The sequence below is a fragment of the Buteo buteo genome, chromosome 16, assembly GCF_964188355.1.
Source record: "Buteo buteo chromosome 16, bButBut1.hap1.1, whole genome shotgun sequence".
Lineage (NCBI taxonomy): Eukaryota > Metazoa > Chordata > Aves > Accipitriformes > Accipitridae > Buteo > Buteo buteo.
Window position 1 is genome coordinate 24523357 of NC_134186.1, and position 12790 is coordinate 24536146.

Genomic DNA, 12790 nt, shown 5'->3' on the forward strand with positions numbered 1-12790 from the left:
TGTGGTACAGGGCTTCTTGTTCTTAGTTTCTCTGGCAGAAATTCTCTAGTTCCCATCTCCCTCTTGTCCCACTCTATTTTAAGCTTTTTTTTTTTTTTAGGTTTTACTTATGTAATACTTGCACTTCTGAATGCTTGAGCTGCAGTAAGGCTCGTGTGCCTAGAGTTTTGCTGAACTGAAGTCTTAACTGACATGCCTTTGCAAAGTGAAGCACCCTTTCACAGCATAGCCCTAAATTAGATAGGTTTTCAGAGTCAATAAACAGGGAGAAGGCTTTGACTTTCAATTACTACTTCAGTAAGTACTATTATGTGACAAGTGACTTCTGTGTGCCTTAGTTTCCTTATCTGTGAAGAGAGGGTAATGGTTCAACCTTTGCCAGAGAGCGTTGAGAACTTCCAGTAATAAGCAACAGATAAGACAAAACCACTGCAATTTGCTTTGCTTCTCTTGCATTTTCAATGTCAAAGTAGCCTTTCTCATCTCAAAGAGCATTTTAAATACAAAGTAAGGCTGTCCTAATTTGTGACTTTGACTAGACTGGAACTGTGAATGCTGTGTTGAGAGATTTTTCAATAAATGCACTTTAGGGAAAGAACAGCTCATTTCCCCAAAGAGACAAACCCTCATGAAGTAGGGAAGCATTCTTCTGACTTTATGGATGAGGAAACTGAAGCAAAGCAAGCAAGCCATTTGTGGAGGTTAACAGGATAAATTAACCCCATAGCAAAACTGCAGATAAAGCCCAGGACCTTTTGACTCTGGTTATCTGCTATAACCAGTACAACCACTGCACCTCACTGGAACAAAGTTACTGAGAAATTGATAAGAGTTGGATCACTTGCTCCTGAAGAAAGGCTTGCGTTCCTGAAAGCTTCTCTGGATTTTCCTCCTTGCACCCCAGCTATGCTGGTTGGTCCAATAAGGTGTTCTACCTCTCCTTACAATTTTGGTGTCTCTCATATCCTGATGATGTAGCAGCTGCCATTGCTAATACACTTAAATAACTCCATCTTCCTTGGTTCTTAAGTAGTTTTGACTCGGGTCAGTACAATTACGAAGTGCAGCTGAACTTATTTATGTCGGATGAATTGTGTGTGATATCTGATTTCATGCTTAACAGGTTCTGGTTGATTCCCTCTGACTTTAGGTATTGCTTAAATTTGCGATATAGTTGAGAATACCTTGTGAAGGAAAGTAGATTTACCAGGACTTCAGATGGTGCATGTGTGTAATTGACACAATTTAAGAAGGGCTCTGTGGCATGAGTAGTCAATTTAAAACAAACAAAAAAAAAAAAGAGGCCTGGGAAGGCTTGCTTGGCTCAGAGTATATACTAGCCAACATTCCCTTTGTGCTTTATAATATGTGCTGCTGTATGTCTGTATGCTTTGTTAGACTATATTTGTAGTCCATTTTTTTCCAAATTCTTTATAGTCATATTTCACACCGAAAGTTGGAAAAAAACCAATGAACAATTCAGTTTTCCCAGCTTCGGATGACTGTGGGAGACTTCATTTTTTCCCTATAAGTAATTAAGCAATAAAATCTAACTGGTGGGTGTGCATATTGTGTAACTTCCTTAAACCCTAGGGTGTGTCAGGAGGTAAAGAGAAAAGGCAGAGCCTTCAGCCATCATCTATTGTGCTTGTTGCCTGAGAGCCATTTGCTGTGTGTACCTCATTGTCCCTCTAAATTCCAGCATTTCAGATTGCAAAAAATAGGCTAGCATTAAGCTCAGAATTATATGTGAATACCCAGAAGCTTTAAATCATTCCTAGCATGCTTAGTTGATATGTTAAAGCAACTTCTGGGGGAAAAAAAAAACCAACCAAAAAACAACAACAACAAAAAACCCCCCAAAACCCCAAAAACCAACCCAAACCCCAACAACTTTACAGTAAAAATGATACTTGCTGAATGTTTGAACATACTCAAATCAATCATAATTCCTTAATACAATATAAGAAACCCACATAACTTTAATTTCATGTTCAAGTTACCTCCTACAGCTGCAGAGGTAGGAGAATCTCCAGCAAGATTAAAAAGAAAAACTCCAATTCACCAGCTGTCACAGATGCAGAAAGACAGGAGAACGACCATGAGAGCAGAGCCATAAGTAGATAGTACCTGTATACAGTACTTCTCAGTTGAAAGTTAGTAATGTTTTGCAGCAGCAGCCTGCTTTGAATTTGCAGCAGAGTCTCTGGCCATGCCCACCAGCAGTGAAATGAGGAAGGCTTCTTCCTTTTCTTTAAAGACCAGGGTATGGTCATCCATGCATAAGTCAAATCCAGGTTCCCTTGTTTCAGTTCATGTTCTTCCTAGAGGGAATATAGTAAAGTAGATTCAAACAAAAGCAGCTTCTGTCCTTAATAGAAATGACTAGCACCAGACATGATGCATTTTTAATTCTGCCCATTCCTTCTTTATGGGACAGGGTACAGAATTTTTTTGGTCCTTATTTTTGCTGGTTATGGACAGAAAAACCGAAACTGTCGTACTTGCCACTGTACAACCACAATTTTCCCTCTCCACTCTAAGATGATTTTCAAACTTTCTTCCTGGCTTTTATTTATAGTTGAACAGATGCAAATTCTGACTGCCAGGCACTAGCAAAGCTGCCTTTTCAGCACAGAAACCTGGGTGTGAGTCTCCACGCCAAAGAAAAAGAGACAGAGTTAAAGCAAAGTGGTGTTGAAATCTGTGCTAGAAGTAGCTTTTACATCTAGAACTTTTCCCAGGAACTACACATCTAAAGCAAATGAAAATCCCACAAACTAATGGCAATGCAGTAAGTACCCACACCATCATGGACTCTAGTAGCTCTTCGTCCAGGAGACAGCCCCAGACACCTTTCTCTTTATACCGTGCTTTAGCCCTGCCATTTGTCAAATTCTCTGGGCGATTAGCCCCTGACATAGTTAATTAATATTGCAAAATAGTATCGCAGAATTTAATTGAATGTAAATGGGAGGCAATTAGATGTATTGTGTAGGCAACTGAGTCTTACACAGTGCACTTATGGAGAGGATGGGATTAAAAACTGCAGTAGGAGCTATTTAAAATGGGGGTTGTCGTTTCCTTAATGCAATGAGTTATTCGGTAGTCTGGAGAGACTTTAGAGGATCATTTTCCAAATCCTAAAATGAACACTAGCAAATAAAAGTGAAAGAAGCAGCGTACCAAACTTGTAAAAGCTGTCTGCTCGATTAAAAGGTGCCTTCTACATCACCAAAGGGGGAGCAACCTGGGTGCTTCGATGTATGCATCCCGTGCCAATTTTAGATGTGCTGGGTTATCCGAGACACCCGTACAAGGCTGGCAGATAGGGTGCAGATGGGAGACGGATCGCTGCCTGGAATGGCACTTGGGGCCAGGTGGAAGAGGACATCTGAAATGGCACTAAATGGCCGTGTTCGGGGGACTGACTCCCCTGCGAAGTATCAAATTTGCAGGTATGGTCTGAGTTTTTGTACCTTTGAGATCGAGTAATAGGTAGAACGCTGAGGTACAAGCAAAGGGGTTCCAGCTTGTCCGTGGGCAGAATCTGCACATTGGGTTATGTGCTCCACGTGCCCTGGTTCACAGCCTCATCGTACGTGTCACCGCATAGCACGCTTATCAGATGTCTGTAGGATTCTTGCACTATTTATAAATGTTATAAAAATTCTCTATCTCTGTGTAACTGATACCCATCTGGAAGTAATTTGCAAATGATTGAAACGGCAATGGTCAGAGTCAGCGAGGAGCAGACCACCAAGGGTTTTGCCACAGCAGTTAATGAAGTGTATTCTCCAGAAAATGTTAATGTAAATACGCTGCAGCCCTGAACTCGATATGGAAACTAAAAATCCTTGAAGAACTTGGCCACAGTTTTCCAACCACACCTTAAAGTATTTATAGAAAGCTAGAAGAGGGAAATATAGTTAGATAGTGCAGTGTTTTTAGAAAGCAGAAACCATTTTCCAGTGTGGATTTTTAAGTGGAAGAGCCAGGCTGTGTTATGTTTTGATGCTCTTCTAAACGGTTGCAGTTCCTTCTAATATTTAAAGTTATCTAAAGTAGTCTGGAAGATTTTAACTACATGATTTCCATTCACTATATTTGTGAATGATCTGCTGGATTAATTAAAAGGGCACTCTCTCATCAAGGAAGGCAAATTAAAATTATTTTTATTCTTGGCCAGTTTTCTAGTCTGACTTCATAAACTTGAACCACTTGAATAAAACAAGTCTCCTTAATGACTTTTTAACCTTGTTTTGACTTCCACTTTTAACCCTTTAAAATGTTGTCGTCTTATTTGCCCTGCACTGGTGGGTAAGGTTTAGATGGTAAGGTTTTGACTGCCTGTCTGCTGGTCCATGTGAGAGGCAGCAGGCAGGCAGAGGACAGCAAGCTGTCCTGCTGTCTGTCCGTAGGTTGCCTGTTACACGAGCACACGGTTATCTGAACGGGAGCACCGGTCACCTCCCAGCCAGTCAGCCTCGGGGCAAGGCTCTGACTTCCAGCAAGGGTTAGGGAGGACGCTCTCTGCTCTCTGACTTTCGTGGTTTTGAAGACCATATCGTGCCCAGTAATGCTGCAAGGAAAACAGTCCCTCCTGAAAGCACCAAGAGACAGCAGTGCTTGATTACCTTCCAGATGTGTGCTGATGCCAAGGTCTGTTGTCAAGGTCTGTTGTGTTTCTGGTTTTTGTTCATACATGATATGAAACAGTCTCTCTTCTGTGACACTACCGTCAGATATTTTTTTTTTATCAGTCAAGGGCAAACCTTTATTAAGGTTTTTATTTAATGGCTGGTGAAAATGGTTAGGGAAATAAAGTGATAAAAGGAAGGCTTAGATCAGTAGAAGTTTTCTCTTTTCTGAAAGACAATGCTAATCTGCTTTTTGAGAGATGAATAAACAGCGAGTGAGAGATAGCACATGTGCAACTAATTTTTCAGGAAAAGAAATAGTACAACTGAGAATTTGCTTGACTATTTAATTATATCGATGCTGATTACAGCACTAAGAGGTCTTGCTTAAACATCTCAAACCCCTCTCCCTCCCTCAGCCAGAGTCTCTGAACATGGCTTTTAATTGACAAAGTATATCTTAAGAACGTAAGGATTAATTAAAATGCATACTGGCAGTGAAAATGAGGTGTTTTTGCGGTAAGGTTGTAATCAGGAAGTATCTGCAAGGGAAACGTCTAGAGTTATTTTTCCTCTTGACTGCAGCTGAAGATGACCACCTGGCTGAAATGTCACAGCTGCTTGCTTTTGTAGTATCTATTTCAGTGTGTAATTTAGATGGTCCCCTTCCTTCTAATTTCTGCATCAGCACCAAGTTGTATTATCCCTGGGGAGGGTGGGGGTGTGTCTATCTTTTTTATTACTTCGGTTTTATGAATAAGGCATGTCTTGGAGTTCTGCCAAGGCCACCAGGGCTGAGCTGTTAGTTTGGGATGCTGCGTCTTTCCTCACCTGGTTGTGGAACATTTGGTGGGAGGATGTTTTTTGTCCTTCAGCGCTAGGTCTTTTAAAGGAGTATTTTCAAGGTAGCGTGCAAATGTTGACGAGATGGCGCAATTCCTCTCCCTTTCATAAACGTGAGTAGTCCCAGGATTTGTAGTGGGAAGCTGGAGACGAAGGGCTTGTTTCGAGTAGAAAAGGTAAGGATGAATCTTCATGTGAAAAGCTCTCCCGATGCCTTGTGTTAGCAGACATGTAGTAACTGAGGCTGTGGTTAAACATCCTCTTGTGAAACTAGCTGGTACAATTGGAGACGTTACCACCCCATATCTGTCCATTCAGCCCCACCAGCAGAGACGGAGGAACGAGCCGAGAGCTCTCTTCAGCTGCTTTGTTATAAAGGCAGCCAGTGTAGACGTCCTCTGTTGGTATTTCAAAAATAGCCAGCTGACGTTGGCTTGGAAGCCGATGAGTGCTCTTCATCCATCTGCCAGCTCCGAATATTTGAACAGCTGGAGGAGGTAATTTCCTCAGTTGCTTCAGCTTGAATTCCAAGAGGTAAAGTTCTAATGAAGAAAATGCAAGGTGTAGGTTTCACGTGTGGTAGCAAGTTAAGAGCCTAAGCTTTGACTTGATCAGCTAGCATACATTAGATACGTTTGCTGCCTTATGTGCGCCGGAGCTTTAGAAAATGCGTCAGCATGTTGTAACTTGCACCTTCAAATTCTAGTCAAGACAAACCTTTAGGCAAAGACTCCCAAGTAGAATTAACCACAGTCAGCTAAGATATTTTTAAACATTACCTACTTGGTCTGCACTAGATGCTAAATGATGTTTAAAAACACGTTGGCCAACCTGTGTTTAATTAATGTTTTCTTATCTATGCGAGTCCTAAATCAGTTTGATTCTGGATGAGTTTCAATCCTGCTGATACAAGAATAATATTTCTGTAGCTTAGAAGGTTCTTGCTGTGCTTAACAGTTGCATATTTTTCCCGTTTGTGGGGACAGATGCTAGTAGGTTGAGTAAATTCCATTGTTTTCAGAAGATGAGGAAGTATCTTGCCAGTTTCTGTTTCTACATGTTAATTTCAAAAGTTGGCATGGTTGTGTATAAGGATCCCAAGACTGGTTATTCTGCTGCAAGTACTTTTAGAGGGAAATGAAACTTTTTCCATATCTGTTGTCTCAGAGTTTCAGCGTTCAGTATTATTTTCACATGCGCACACACACAGAAGCTGGCTTAGCTAAATGGCCTGGAGGCTGAACTTTGCGGTGTTACGCTTCAAGACCCGTGTTACGAGCCTGAATTTATTATACTGCCTGAGCTGCTGGGTTGGGGCTGTCTGAACATATAAAGCAGATAAGAAACTTCTGGAGGCCGAGCAGTAGCCTCAGAAGCTCTCGGGCTGGGTCTCTCCAGGTAGAGTCCCCCAAACAGCGCTCGTTCCGTGCAGTCCACCTCCTCCTTTTGGTTTCAGGAATTGGAGCGTGGACAAAAGGTGTACATGTGCGAGCGAGCAGGTAGCCAGTTCCAGGCTCAAGCCTCAAGAAAAGTCGCATGTAGCTCTGCAACTTAGATAGTCAGATAGAAAAGCAGAAAAAACAAATCCTATACGTTGGAGGTAAATGTGTTTTCCCCATACTCTGAGAAAGTAATTGAGTGCATTCTGTCATTGTAGTGTTGTGGTATGACACTGTATGTTACCATAAGGAGACACGGTGACGAATTAAGTCATTCTTTTACCTCTTTTGCCTCCTTTCCTCCCCTGCTCTTGGGTGGTTGTATTTTGGTATATTTTTTGTGAGTACTGAGGTGCTCTTACCTAATTAGCATTGGCAGATCTTATCTTGGCACAGAAGTAGTAACCAGTACTCATGTGAAGTTCTTTTCCTGACCTTCCTATACAAAAGTAAAATTCTAGATGATTCTGATAAAATATTTGCTTTTTTTTTCCAGCTGGTAGAAAGTTAACAGTTGACCTAAATCTGAAACAAAGAATCATATTGAAAATTACTCACACTTCTCTAAGGTTATTCATTGTGGAGGTGTCTACAAAACCTGGGTCTTATATATACACCAAGTATGTATCTGAAGTGGTTAGAAAACAGGTAACAAAGTTTTAATTGCCAAATTTATGTAGATTTAATCCACTTCCACCTTTTGCAGTGTCACTTGCCAGATGCATAGGCATTCATAAGATCCCATGCCTGGAAAGACAATAACTGCCAGGGCAAGAGACAGGCTGTATGGACAGATCGAAGCAACTTTGAGGATTTACTGTCTCAACAGTCATTTTTTCTTTCACCCTCTCACGTCTAACCATTAACGTATTTCATGATCCTGGAAACCTTCAGAGCACCCAAATAGCACTGTCTGCTAAAAGCACAAATCTGTAGTTGATTCAGTTGTTGCATCCCTGTTGATCAAAACCAAGCTTGGTTACTTTCATCTCTGTGTCTCTGCTTTACAGACTAGGTAAGTGAAATGTATTTATAGCTAGGAAGGAGCGTGTTGATGCCGCAAGAGCTCCTGTCAGTTCAGCGTAGCAGCCCATCTGCTGATCCGCGCGGGCCGCCGAGAGCCTGTCTCCCTCCTGTGCCGCTGTCTGTGCTGGCCCGTGATGAAGTCGGTATCAAATCCACAGATCCCTCTCAGAGTGTCGGAGTCCTCTGAACTGGAGCTGTCAACCACAAATCCCCCTCTGCTTTCTCAGCAGCCGGTCCACTGCTGTGGAAGTCATTCTTATAGCACAGCGAAGTGCCTCCGATCTCTCAGCATCCACGGTGAAAAGGAGAAGTTAAAATTAGATGTGGCTTTTTGAGGGGAGAGGAAAAAGAAATAAAATCCTGAAAGCCAGCCACCTCCTCCCTACTCTGCCACTGAAGTATTTAAGTTTGGGCATCATGGTGGAGGAACATGGAATATCTGTCTCGGGTAGCTCCTTGAGTAAACACAGTGGCATCTGTAATGATTGCTGTTTGTGCAGTGGGAAGTTAGAGGGAAATAGAAATCCAGAGTGGCAGAACCTGGATCAGCATATGCAGACTCACCCGAGTGCCTTCAAGGGAAAGGTCTACCTAGCCTTTGGTAGAGCAAAGGAAAGTTATCGTGACACAGTGCAAGATGTGCAAAGGCAATTAGGGAGAAGGTGCATTTTATAAAATGTATTCTGCTTTCTGCTTTAGAAGTGAGAGGAATCAAAGTGGCTTACTGCAACAACTTGTCACTACTGCTGCAGATTAGGTGTTAGCAATTTTCAAGACAATGGGATATTGTTGCTTATTTCTAAGACATGTCTGTGATAGAAAATTTGTGCAAACTTCTGTTTTTTTGCTGGAGAATGCTATTTGGGACTACAAAGACAGCTTGCTTCAACAGCTCGTGTTGTGTAACAGTTGTTTTAGGTCATATGTGTTTCCTTCAGTGCATGTATGTTGTAGCCTGTGGGCTCTACTTCAAGGAGGTCTTGTCCCATTGCAGATATTGCTTGCAAATTGAATGATAGAGCATATTTTGCTTGGATGGGAATGCTTACTTTTTTTCAAAATCCATCATAATTTATTTTCCAGTTAACAAGAAAAAAAATAATTATAAATATTCTTTGATAGTCCATGAAAAGCAGTATCATAGAGCCATGTTTTGTCTTGCAGAGGGTGCTGGTGACTCTTGCTGATGATGTAACAGTAGAACATATGGACAGGCTTTGACTTCTTTTTAATCAAATCAGTTTAGTTTACTTAGACATTTTAAATTTTTAGACCAGGAATGCATTTTGAAAACAAGCTATCACCTTGAAGTTCAGTATAATTTTGAGAAGGCTGTAAGTGCGAGAAAGGGAAGGCTCAGGATGAGAAGTGCCTACTCAGCTGGATGGAGCGGGTGCAGTTTTAGTGATGGTTGTAGTTACAGGCTTCCTTTTTCAGTCCTGAAGTGTCTTGGCTTACATACTCACGATTTTATAAATAGCGGTTGAGGCTGTATAATACTGAAACTGCTGCAAGAAAAGGAGAAGGGGACAAATGCGTTTTCCATTAGCAGCAGCAGAATAAAGTATCCATTTAGTTATGCTAAATTGGCGTGGAAGAATTGGGAGCAATCTGTAGGTTATTGATTGGCTTCACAGCAGTGCAGCAGGCTGCAGCTGACAAAAGTCCCAAAGGGGCTGTTTGCTAATCACTGATAAGCAAAGCAATATTTAGTCCGGCGATACGGCTTCCATTTACCAGCCCGTCCGCTTCTGCAGCTGCCCAGCTTGGGTAGGAACTGTCTGTACAGGTGTGTGCCCTCGCCAAGCAGGGGATCTCTGCACGGGGGGAGCAGCGAGCCCCTGGTATTTTCCTGCAGATGTCTGTACCTCTTGTGTGAAGCTTCAAGCCTTGATAAATAGGTTGTAGCACGTAACTATGCATCATCTGTTAAGAAAACTGGATTCTGTTCCCAAATGGCTGCTTTTCTGGCATAAGTGGAACCTGAAGCTCTTTTCTTAAGTTTGAGAAAATTCAATCCATGATACCCAGCAAGTGTGTCTATAAGGCATTTTCAAAGATTACTTCTTTTGCAGGAGGACATGAAATAAAATTCAAGTTTGTGTGGGAAGCATGAAGAACCCTGAAAAAGTTGATGTTGGGGACAGACATGTAAGGGTGGCAGAATAGTTTGATGTAAGACAGCAAAAAAGTAAAGAAATTGCAGAAGTGCAAGTGGGGAAGCCGTGGAATATTTTCAAACGGGATGAAAATAGGTAGATAAAAGTTGGAGAGCTAAAATAAGATGTTGAGTGGGCAGAGGGGCAGTGATGGACCATCTGTAAGGGGTGCAGAAGGTTCAGCCTTGACTGGATCTTGAAATAGGAGTCTTGGGTCTACCAGAAAGCAGGTAGTGTAGAAATAAAAATAATGAATCAGGTGATTTATTATGACATGTCAGGATTGCAGTCTGTGTCAGTATTTGATTTTTCAGTGAGGAAGTAAGGTTACAGTTGATCTATGGAAAAAGTAGCCAATGTATTGTTATCAGAGACAAGATGGACAGATAAGGTTAGGAGGATCCCAGAATACCACCGAAGGAAAAAAAGCCACAGCAAAACCACTTTTTGTATGTGCATGAGATCTTCAGAAGGACAGGAGGAGACCTAATTCTTTGCTTAAGTAACCTGAGGTTCACCACCATCTGGGATGCAAGGCAAGCAGAGAGGTTTCCAAGAAGTTTGTATTGCATCCTGTCAAAATGAGAGTGATGGTTTTAATTGTTACGGACAAAAATGTATCCCTGGGACATCCTCCCTGATTTTGGAGTGACACTAGTGATTAACTTGGCTCGGTTAACGTGCAGCCGGGTTGCCAGACTCATAATTGCAGAAGTTTTAATTTCCCAAAAGAGAGAAAACAGTCTTTGCTTTCCGAAGAGTTTCAGTGCAGGAAGCTATGCTTGCTGTAGGCTCTGGGAATGAGATACCATGAAAGATTATTCCCTAGCCAGATTGTATCCTGATTTCTGTAATAACAACAAGGTGTCCTCTACGTCTGGAGATCATTTACTCTGTCCCTTAAAATAATGACTGGAGGGTGTTGCTCACCTATATATGACAGGATAGCACAAGTATTTTGTACTCCGTATGTCCTACTCTATTATCCTGCTATGCTGAAATTGATTTTGTCTACTTGAATTTGCAGAAATTTTGTCCCACTGAAACACTCTTATTTTTATTTTTTAAGTAAGAGGCCTACAATTTTCAATACCAAGCAATTACAAGGAGAGATTGCCAACCTAGAAGAAAGATGCTGGTGTGGTCACACATTACAACTGTGATTCCACTGCAGAAGCCTCCAAGGTGTAACTCGGCTGGGCTAATTCAGGATACCTGCAGTCCTGGGCAGAGTTTCCCAACAAGGGGAGTCATGATTGAGTTAGCAGGAAAACTCTTGGTCAGTGTGATAGGGGTTTACATCCCACTTCAGATGATGCCTGCTGCTGTGCTTGTGTACCTTGAGAAGTAAAAGACAGCAAATTGAGTTTTTGTGGCCTATAGCATAGCAGGACACTTTACAGTCGTCTATTAAATTAAGTCTTTACTGTCTTCGTGGATGAATCTGTTTTACAGTCCTCTGCCTTTCGGAAAAAGAGCTCTAACGGTGATGTGCCTTGACTCACTGATTGTAGAGGGACTTTCAGACCAGGTCTCTGAGACTCTTTACACTCAAAATGAAGGGAAGGGTGGGTACTCAGCTCTCGATAGCATAAATGTAGGGCTGCCTTCGGGTAGCTTCGTAGCAGAGTGGAGTTGTCCCACCATGGGCTGGTCCCAAGCAGGTCAGCGAGTCTTGTTGCAAGGAGATGCAGCTTCCTTCCTTTCTGTTGTGCTGGAGTTTGGGGCTTGGTAAAGCTGTGATTTTCCTTAGCCCATTTACCGTGTGTGTGAGAGAGACAGAAAGAGAGAAACAGAGGTGCTTTTTAAGTATCTGATTGTTTTAAACATTATATTTGAAAATCTGGATGTGACTATTTTTGAGACATGCTGAAAGGAGGTAACGTGGAAAACCTGACAGGACAATTTCAGTGTCAATTTATATGCTGTAGGTGCACTATATTATATGCTGTTAATTTTTCATTTCTCTCTTTAAAATGAACATGGTTATGTAAAGAGAAATCTTTCCATCCTCCCAGCGGCTGCATGCTGCAGCAGAGGGAAGCATGTTGAGAGCGGCGTATGATATGTTGGTCTTTGCCTGCTGGAGAGCTGCAGTTGAAACCTCTGAATGAGCAGCCACGTTCCCCAAGGCTAGGACATGAATGATAAATGTATATTTGGCAATCTGATTAGTAAAGCCTTTGCACACTTGGCTAGTTGTATCCTGTTTCCTGGAAGGCTGCCAGATGGAGGAGAAACGGAAATGTAATGGATTGCGAGGCTTTTTTTCTGTTGGTTGGTTGCAAAAAGGCTGAATAAACAGGAGTTGCCTTGAGGTAGGTGAAGTCTTGCTATTTGAAGTCACGCAAGCCTTGCTCTGGCTCAGCTGTATTTTGTTTCCAGTGCTCTGTAGGTTGTGTTAGTGACACTCAGTGAGGTTGGGGGAGGCTATTCCAACTGGATTTAGTTTAGCTTTTTTAAAACAAATCATAATCCCCAGCCTCTTTGGGCGGAGGGAGAAGTTCCAGCAGATGCCTGACGAGCCGCACGCCAGCCCGTTTACTGGGGATCCGCGGCAGAGCTGCAGCCAGAGCTGCCTGACACACGTGTACCAGGGCTGCCGCTTCTCCAAGCGTGCGGTAGGTAATCAGCATCGACTAGCAGTGTTGGAGTGCCAGAATAATTCGGTGCTATAGACTCA

At 42.2% G+C, this 12790-nt stretch overlaps 1 protein-coding gene across 3 annotated transcripts in view; it reads left to right on the forward strand.

Moving 5' to 3' along the window:
* LGR4 (leucine rich repeat containing G protein-coupled receptor 4) overlaps nucleotides 1-12790 on the forward strand; it is an 85508-nt gene that overhangs the window by 36001 nt on the left and 36717 nt on the right. The window lies entirely within an intron of this gene.